Source organism: Lissotriton vulgaris, chromosome 7 (assembly GCF_964263255.1).
Source record: "Lissotriton vulgaris chromosome 7, aLisVul1.2, whole genome shotgun sequence".
NCBI lineage: Eukaryota > Metazoa > Chordata > Amphibia > Caudata > Salamandridae > Lissotriton > Lissotriton vulgaris.
The window spans coordinates 843,400,538-843,410,052 of NC_141695.1; the positions used below are offsets into that span (position 1 = coordinate 843,400,538).

The following is a 9,515-nucleotide window of genomic DNA, read 5'->3' on the forward strand; positions in this document are numbered from 1 at the left end:
AAGTCTATAGGAACAAATTCTATCAAACATCTCTATTGATAGTAATGTAAAATCTTTTCTTGATTTTGATTCATGATTATGAAATGACCAGCCAGCGGGTTGATCGGTCGGAAACCTGCCGTTTAATACTCGTAGACCCATTGCTTCCAAGTCCATCAATAGATTTTTTCCTATAAGATTTTGTTTGGTAATTGTACAGGGGTCGACAGCTTGTTCCGGAATGGACCATTCGTAGTTTTGAGAGTGGATGAAATTGTCTTGTGTCATTTGAATCAGCAGGTTTATATTAAAATCCCCTGTAGCTAGAATATTTACGTTTGGGTCAAGTGCTATTTGTTCCAGCAGAAATGTTACTAAGTCGACACATATGTTCTTGCGTGATGACTGGTTAGGTGGAATATATATGTTAAATATTATTAATTTATTCCTGTTTTTTTTCTCACCGGATGCAAATATTATCTTAACTGCTTGTATGTTTGCGTTATTGGTGACCAGTTGTTCATGGTCGATTTGCAAGTTGGTCCCAATGAATATCGCCAGTCCCCCACATGGGCGTCCAAATTTGCAATATCTGATGGCTGGGACGTAGTACCCTTTATAACCTTGTAAAAAGAAAGCTTCTGTTTCCCATGTCTCTTGTAGGCATATTATTTGGTATAGATTTGACAAGCAATCTACTCCAGCGTTAATAAGTTTTTTACCTATTCCGTTTATGTTCCAAGAGCATATGCAAACCTCGTGTTGAGGACACCTCCTTTCCTTGGGTTTGTTTTGAACATCGTTCTGTCAGTGGTCATGCAGTGCATTCCGTATCCAACTTTCATTTATTTGATTAGATTCTGCAACTTTTATTTTTTCCATGCTCTCATCTGTAGCCTGATGTGTACTACCCTGTGGGTTTTTTAATATTGAATATACCAGGTTGTTCTTTGATTCTTTAGGGGCTTTTCTTGGGAATTCTCCCTTTGTAAATGGGGTCCATAGGGTTTAGGCAGCAGTTGACTAATTTTTATCCCCAAATTTTGGAAAACTTCTTACTCTTGCATAATTTGATCCACTAAGTAAGCAGTATTTAACGTGAAGACTGTGAGTGGTTGAGTACCATCCCGGTTATGTGCAAAGCCCACGGATTCAATGTCTTTGTAGTTACTTTTTCTAATGAAGGTATTGATTTCATTAGATGAAAGATATTACCTCTATTCAGCGTGTCAATGGTACCTTTTGAGTCGTACAATGGTGTCAATATTATTTGTGACGGCGTATTTGAGAATAACGAGTCCGTTTTATTTTCAATTACTTTTTGACGGGTTTTACAGACGATTATTTTCTCATCGCCAGTCTTTGTGATAATTAGTTCTTCATTATTATATTTGTAGTCTCCACTACCCATCTTTCTATTTGCTAGTTCTGAGTTATTCGCAGTCTCACCTGGCTGCTTTTCTAACTGGGCTGGATACTTTATTTGTCGCAAGGGATTTACGGGTTCATTCCGTGAGTTGATGTTAGCTTGACAAATTGTTCTCTGTATCCTTAATTTTTTTCACCATTTAACAGTGTGTTAGACTTTACTTCAAAAGATACTATCTTTGTTTCATTCGGGGAACTTTGTATATCACGTAGATGGCACCATGAAATACATCCATTTCCTTTTTGAGAGCGTGTTGTTTTACAATCCTGAGTTTTGTTTTGCTCAGCTTGATAATGTTTTTTATGTTCCATGGTTTGGGTTTGTGTCAGTTGTTTTTGGTCCATAATTTCTTCTACCTTAATTTAATTGCGTACATTTGGCTTGTTATCCTTCTGGTCTTTAAACGATTTGTTAAAATTGTCATAATATTTTTTTTCTTTTTCGTTCTTTTCCACCGTTTCGAACTGGCTCTCACCCTCACTTTTTTCTAGATCTATTACTTCTTGTATTGAATCTTCCTGATTCATTTCTAGTGATTTCTCAGAGGAGGGATATATTTTTACTGTTTTCTTTTTTTACCTTATTTCTTGCTTTGCGAATTTTTTTCCTTTGTCTCTTTGAAATGTTATGTCTTTAACCATTATCCTTATCCTTTTCTGTAGTTATGGGTAACAAATCGGTTTCCCCCTTCTCACCTATTATATTCTCCGTTTGCTTTGGTTTGTTGGATTCCACCAGCTCCCGTTGCTTTCCTACTGGAGTTTTAGTATGATCACGAATAGGCTGCGGGGCTTGACCTGTTTCCTCTTTTTTGTTAATATATTTTTGTTGAACTAGGTCTTTGACATCCTCTAGATGGTGTTAACTACTTCAGGGATAGTTGAAAGTGTATTTATAATTGGTTCACAAGTGCATTCAAAGTTGTTGGTTGCTGCATGTTTTTGGGCTTTAGTTATTAGGTGGTTTGGTTCTGACAATTTTCGGTCTATTCCAGTGACTGCATTAGCCATTACTCCCAGAATTTCTATTTGGGTGTCCATTTTATTTGACTGATAAGTCAATGCTTCTAATGTTAAAGCAGAAGTTTGGTAAAATATGTCCCATATAGCCCCTGGATCTTGAATTATTGTGTTTTTTGGTTTTTGATCCAGATCTATTTTGGTATGCTGGATTTTGTTTGTTACTTCATCTATATGAGGTTCTCCTTCCAATTTTATCTTTTTTACTGGATGTTCCTCGTTACATATACCATTCGCATTCGGTATCTTTGATCCTTGGCTTCCGCTTTCTGAGCATATCTCCCTGAAAAAACTATGTTCTCGGTTTGCATGACTCTCATCTACATTAATTGGGATAACACAGAGTTGTTTTTTTTCTGTAAGATTTGTGGGATTATTAGTAAGTTTTTTTATTGGTGTAGATTCAGCTGCATGTGTTTTCGATGTGTCCACATTAATATTAGGTGATTCTTGCATTTTCCGCTTTCTTGCTATGTACACTTCGACCTCTAGTGATACTAGTGGTGGCGTTTGCCGCTCCATATTGGTGGTACTGTTCGCAAACTTTTTTAATGATGTAGATTCTACTACATGTGATTTCCTAGTGTCAATGTCATTATAACTTGTTTCTTGCAATTTCCTCTTAATTGTTATGTCCACTCTGATCTCTAATGGTATTGGCTTTTTCAATGCTAAAGGTTGTTGCTGCAGATGTGTAATATGTATTGACCCTTCAATCTCTCTTTTATCCTTATTTGCTACCTCAGCATCTTTTAGCTGCGGTGAAGTGTGATGTATTAGATCCCTTCTTAGGTTCGGGGTTTCGCATATTAAATTCATTTGTTCCATTTGTTCCATTTCATTTATTAAATTTTTTCCCTCGGCTGAGTCTACTATATCACTGTTTTTTTTCTTAAAGATGTTTAATGGTTCAATTGGGGTTCGTAATTGTTTTTTTGATGTGTCTGATTCCATTGACATTAGTACCCCGGTTGGATCAGCCAAGAAGTCGAATTTCTGTGGTATTTTAGTTGACTTTTCGAACATCCGAGCAATTGGTGAGATTAAGGTCTGGTTTAATCCTTTTACCTGCGCTTTTATCTTTTTTTGTACCTTGGGTGCTTAGTTCTTCCGCACCTTCTTTGTCAGGGGGCCCGTTGCTCTTTCCTTCCCAGAACGCATCCCCAGTTACCTTGTTGTTAGGATACTTATTGGATGCTTGTTGGATTGCAACTGCATTGTTATCACAGGGCGGATTTCCGCGCTCACACCTGCTTGCAACCTTACCTTGTTGTTAGGATACTTATTGGATGCTTGTTGGATTGCAGCGGCGTTGTTATCACAGCGCGGATTTCCGCGCTCACACCTGCTTGCAACCTGCGTCGTACCTGCCACCTCAGGGCTTTTACAAATTCACGCACTAGCAAATCAGTTAGAGGTTGTGCTCCAAATTTCCAGAGAGTGCGCAGTGAAAGTGTAGTGGCTGAAAGTGTAGTTATCACTCCTTCAGCCTTCTGCCTTCTTCTACCTTCTTCTACCTTATGCCTATAGCCTGACCCTCACCTTCACATTCACCCTCACCCTCCCAAGCCTGTCTACACCTTAAAGGGCAGCTGCCATAAGGGAGAGAGCGAGGGCAGGAGGGAGGAGCTGGACAATGACTATTGTAGTCGAAGGTTTCTTTCTTTGGTTGTAGCTTGTAGTTAGTAGCTAGTAGTAGCTGGTATTTAGAGCAGATTTGGCCCGGTTCAAGTGGTAAATTGGATCCCCTTGCATAGTAGTGGACCCTACGGCCTCCTAGGGTCTCCACTGACCTGACCTACAAATGGCCTGCAAATCGGTGCCCTCCCTTCTTTCCTTGCACAGGAGTCATGCGATGCCGCCAGGACAGGACAGAGCAATCAAGACAGTACCCCCTCGTGATTCCATAAAGCTTTCTCACCGTCAACACTGTTGCCGTGGATCGTGAGCCATGGGCCATGGGACCGATGGGCTGATTGGCAGGTTGGAGGGATTAGGACGGGGAGCGTCTGCCGTTACCGCGTCCGCAGTTACGAGCCGTCAGGAGCTGCACGAGCTGCAACTGCAGACTCTCCATGCCGCTCCCGTCACAGCCACCCCTTTTTCGACCCCTTTTTCGGCCGTTTGGGACCGTACACTGTGCTCCGTGCTCCGATTGCCGCTTGCCGCTTCCTCCTCGACTGCTCCGCTGCCCCGCTGCTCCGCTGCTCGGCTGCGAAAAACCCGTTGCTCTCACTTCCTGCTCTCTAGCGCCACCAGTATCAGCCGGACTCATGCCACAGTTGTACCACTCCTTCTGCCTTGCTATGACCTGCAAACCAGATAGGAAAGTTAAGAATGGCAGTAAAATAATTTACCTCCACTTAAGCTGGCAGAGCAGCGGCTTCAGTTCGCCCTTACCTGTAATAATCAGTGTCGGACTGGGACAGAAAATCTGCTGGACACCAAAATAAAAGTGTCACAGATTAGTGAATTAAAAAGCTGAAAAAGTTGCCAATGTTTATAAATTGGGGCAGTTTTGATCTTTTGATCTTTTAAAGATATGCTGTATTGGTACTTTGCAAAGTATTGAAGACTGTATGGATTTGAGCTTGCTACAGGCAATCTTTGTTTTAATACCAGAGATATCAACAGTAAAAACAGGGCCACAAGACCATAAAACGGCCCACACATTGATCTATCTGTCAGACCAGCCTGATGGACACTGTCATATTGCCCTATAGGCCAGTGCAACTCTGTCTTCATTTTACAGTATGTAAACCTGGCCGATCTCGGGCCCAACCGGCAAGTACCTACAGGATGGCAATGGGGGAAAAGGCTATTTGTTCAATGTCAGAACGGTTCCACCAGAGACGAGAAGGGCCGAGGCAGACTAGAGCCTGTCTTGGGCCGCGAATTTGCCTCTAGCCAGTCTCAAGGTCCCGGATAAATGAAGCTGAAAATCAACAAGCGTTGGCAAAGACAACAGATCTTGCAAGAGCTATTGACTTTGTCACTCTTTTGTTTAGTCGTGTTGTACAGTAGCACAGCTAAAATTTAAGAGAAAAATGCGCTATTACATGTCAAATGCTGACTGAGTCAAAGCATTTTTTTCTTTACTTTCAGCCAGTGATCTAAATGTAAATAGAAAAGTCCTGGTATCCTGGGGAGCCTGTTTGCTCTTAAGAAGTGCTGGTGCTCTCCCATTAAATGTATAATAGAAGTGTTAAGAAATGTATTGACTCTCTGCATCATTTTAAAGAAGTGGAGGTTCTCAGTATCAACAGGACCTGCATATTTAAAGCACATTTTTGAGCCATGCACAGCAGCTGTCTAAAGAACATTGACGAAGCCAATAACTCTTGCATATGCAAGACCTATTGGCTTTGCCACTGCTTATTTGTATTCTCAGTTCACGTTCAATACAAAGCTTAATATTTTAGCCTGTATTACACGTTTGCAATAAGCTATATAAGTTATCCAATTATATGCTCATGGCTCTCTGTTTTATCTTTATCTATCACAATGTGTAAATATGATCAGAACAATTGTATCAATAAGTGCTTCACTATCGAAATGTAGGGGGAAATATAAAATAAAAATAAACTATAAAAAAAGAAAGAAACAAATAAAAACATAACATTTCCCCCAAAAAATATATTAATAAAAATACGTAAATAAATTAGCTTTATGTATAGCATCACTTGAAAGTCCGCGTTTCGAACTCTTTGCCCATATATATATATATATATATATATATATATATATATATATATATATATATATATATATATATATATACACATGCGACTTTATATAATACAACTATATATTCTCTTTTTTATTTTCCATATACCTTTCTATGTAGTTATGTGTATTTTAGTATGTATATATGTAGTTGTATTTATTACTTTACTCCTACTTTAGAAAAAAACCTTCAACTCTCTCCAATTCACTACTCTGTCTCATCATATACCTCTTTATATATATTCCACCTCCACTCTCTGACTTATCCGTCTCAAACTTCATTGTACTGCTATGAACCCGCTAGTAAGCCTTTCTAGACTCTTCCCTCCTCTAGCCCTCCTTTGACTCATCCCAAACCTCATGTTACTACTATGAGCTCCCAAATAACACTTGCCAGACTCTTCTCTCCTTTGCCCCTCCTTTGACTTACCCCAAAACTCATTTTACTACTGTGATCTCCCTAATAACCCTTTCTAGACTCTTCCCTCCTCTATCCCTCCTTTGACTCATCCCAAACCTAATTTTCCTACTATGATCTCTCAAATAACACTATATTCTTCCCTTCTCTTTCCCTCCTTGATACTATTCAATCCAACTAACAGACTCATATGTCCACTGCGCAAATTAATAAATTATATTTCCCTACACTCAGGCCCGGACTGGTGCTTTCGGGCACCGGGCAATCCCCCGGTCGGCTGGAGGGGTTGGAGGCCGGTTTTGAGTCAGGAGGGGGCCAGTTTTGTGAGTGAGGGCCGATTTTCGTTTTCGGTCCGTCCGTCACAGGCCAAGCGTCAGCATCAGTGTGTCAGTGTCAGTCGTGTTGTGACTGCCTGCAGGCTGCAGCGCCGCCCATGCTACAGCGCCACGCAGCAGCAAGAAGCCTGATCACAAGCAGCAACCTAAAAAAAAGCGGAAGAAGCGTTTCAGGAGGGAGGAGGGACCGAGGGAGGTGCCTGTGCGCAGCGCGCAGTCATGCCCTGCCTCCTCCGGCGCGTCTGCGCGCCTAGGGTGCCCTCCCGCATGCGCATTGCATTGTGGGCAAAAGAACTGCGCAGTCATCACCATCATGACGAGAGAGTCAGCCAGCCCTGAAAGGACCTCACCCGAGCGGGCGCGGCCATAATTTAATTATTACTGTGGTGGCTAGCCCGCTCCCGCCCCTGGAAGTAGTAGCCTGCCCTCCTGTGTCTGCCAGTGCCACCCACCAACAGCAGGAGCCGGGCCGGCCCGACGTGACCGTTACTGTGACTGAGTAAGTGTATTTTAATTTTTTCCGCCCTGGGCTGGCTCCCGTACCGACAATTACAGTTACTTTCTTTCATCATTAATGACTCATGATGACTTTGTCGTTAATGCTTGGTCTTCACTGAAGTTGGCGGGAGGGGCCGCGTCGCGCAGTGGTGGTGGTCAGTGGTATGGGTCCTGACTACAGGGTACTGGTACGTAGGGCTCGGAAGTTGGCTCAGCAATATTTCTTGGTTTACCAGGAACCAATTCCAACAGCGCAGCTAGTACAGCGAGTTGCTTCAGTAATGCAAGAGTACACACAGTCCGGTGGTGTTCGCCCATTTGGTGTATCATTGTTAATTGCTGGTTGGGATGAGGAAAGGCCATATTTATTCCAGTCTGATCCTTCTGGTGCCTATTTTGCATGGACAGCAACTGCTATGGGGAAAATTACGTGAATGGAAAAACTTTCCTTGATAAACGGTATAATGAAGAACTGGAACTTGAAGATGCCATTCACACAGCCATTTTATCATTAAAGGAAAGCTTTGAAGGACAGATGACAGAAGACAACACTGAAGTCGGTATCTGCAATGAAGCAGGATTTAAAAGGCTCACTCCAGCTGAAGTAAAGGATTATCTGTCTGCTATAGCATAGTACTTGTACATCAGAATAACTGGGAATTTGTAGAAAAACATATATTTCTACCACAGGAGAATTACAATGTATAAAATGTTTAATTTGCAGCTTTTTTGAATACTTATTTCTACATGGTTTGTCTGACGGACCTTTTTAAAATGGTATGCGTGCAAATCACAATAAACGAAAACCTTGAACTGTACATTCAGGGAGATGACTTCCGCAGCTACAGCCAATCAAAAAGCAAACTCTGCCCGTTGTCACCCTTAATACCTCTCTAATACACAGGAAATAAAGAGGGAAGAAACTCAACTCAACAATGCCTGCATACTGTAAGCTATAAGGAAATCCATGGTGTGAAATGGAAACGTAGAGGGTCGGTTGTAATATTTGGTATGAGAAACTGTTTTTCAGGGTTTACCAATAGGTATCAAATTATTACCTCCTTAAACAATTTTCCAGAGCAACATTCACAACCTGAAGAATGACAAAAACTCCAAATTGTTGCATATTCGAATTTTAATGCAAAACTAGGAGTGGCTGCTGATACTCTGGAACCAAAACTCCATGGACTCAAGGTTCCCCATATCCAATCTATAACATGAGACAAAAGTAGACGGGGTAGCGCAGGTGGCTGCTTTAATCTATCTAACATTGAAGCCCCACAAGTGTCAACCCAGGAAGCAGCCATTCCTCAAATGGACATGCCGTCACCTTGCCTGGTAAAACTATGTCATGTGAAACATAGGCCATGCTCATAGGAGTTCTAATCCAGTTACTCAAAGTCGGGGAGGAAGCTTTCTGCCCACATTAAAATATATCAAAATGAAAATATTTTCACACTATCTACAGTCTTGTGACCTCGCCAGATAAGACACATAGATCTACAGTGTCCTCAGCATATGCACTGTGTTTAAAGTATCCTTCTCAGGAATTGTAGATGCTGCAAAAGAAGACGGAAAAATATTTCTTGTCTTCATGGAAAGAAGACATAACTTTAGGATGGAAACCTGGTCCTAATCTAAGAATCAGTCTATCTGATAAAAATCCTCAAAAAGCAGGGTTTAATAGACAACAGACCCAACTCACTTTGTCTACAGACTGATGTTATGGATGCGAAAGAGAACACCTTAAAGGACACATGTTTCCACTGTCTGCCTCCACCAAAGGCTCACAAGGATGAGACTATGAAGCTTTAAAGACTAGAGGTAGATCCCAAGTAGGACATGTTGATTTCATAAATGGTCTCATCAAAGAAGGATCCTTTGAAACCTTACTAATCAAGGAATCCATGTCCAGAATACTCCAAGGAGCTCTTGCTGTCCTTATTGCTGTCCTTATTGCTGTCCATTGAACCATTAAAGTATTGAGTAGTGGCCAGACCTTTATCCAGAGCCAGCTCTAGGATGGTGCGACTGGTGCAACAGGGGGTATCCTGTTTGCAAGTATATCATGGTTTGAAAAGCACCTGTTGCCCCGTTTCTGGCCTCCAGCA

The 9,515-nt window shown here is 41.4% G+C and overlaps 1 pseudogene; it reads left to right on the top strand.

The window, feature by feature from the left end:
- Window positions 1–4,282: 4,282 nt before the first annotated feature.
- Window positions 4,283–8,038, top strand: LOC147702535 (proteasome subunit alpha type-2 pseudogene; annotated as a pseudogene).
- Window positions 8,039–9,515: the final 1,477 nt, after the last annotated feature.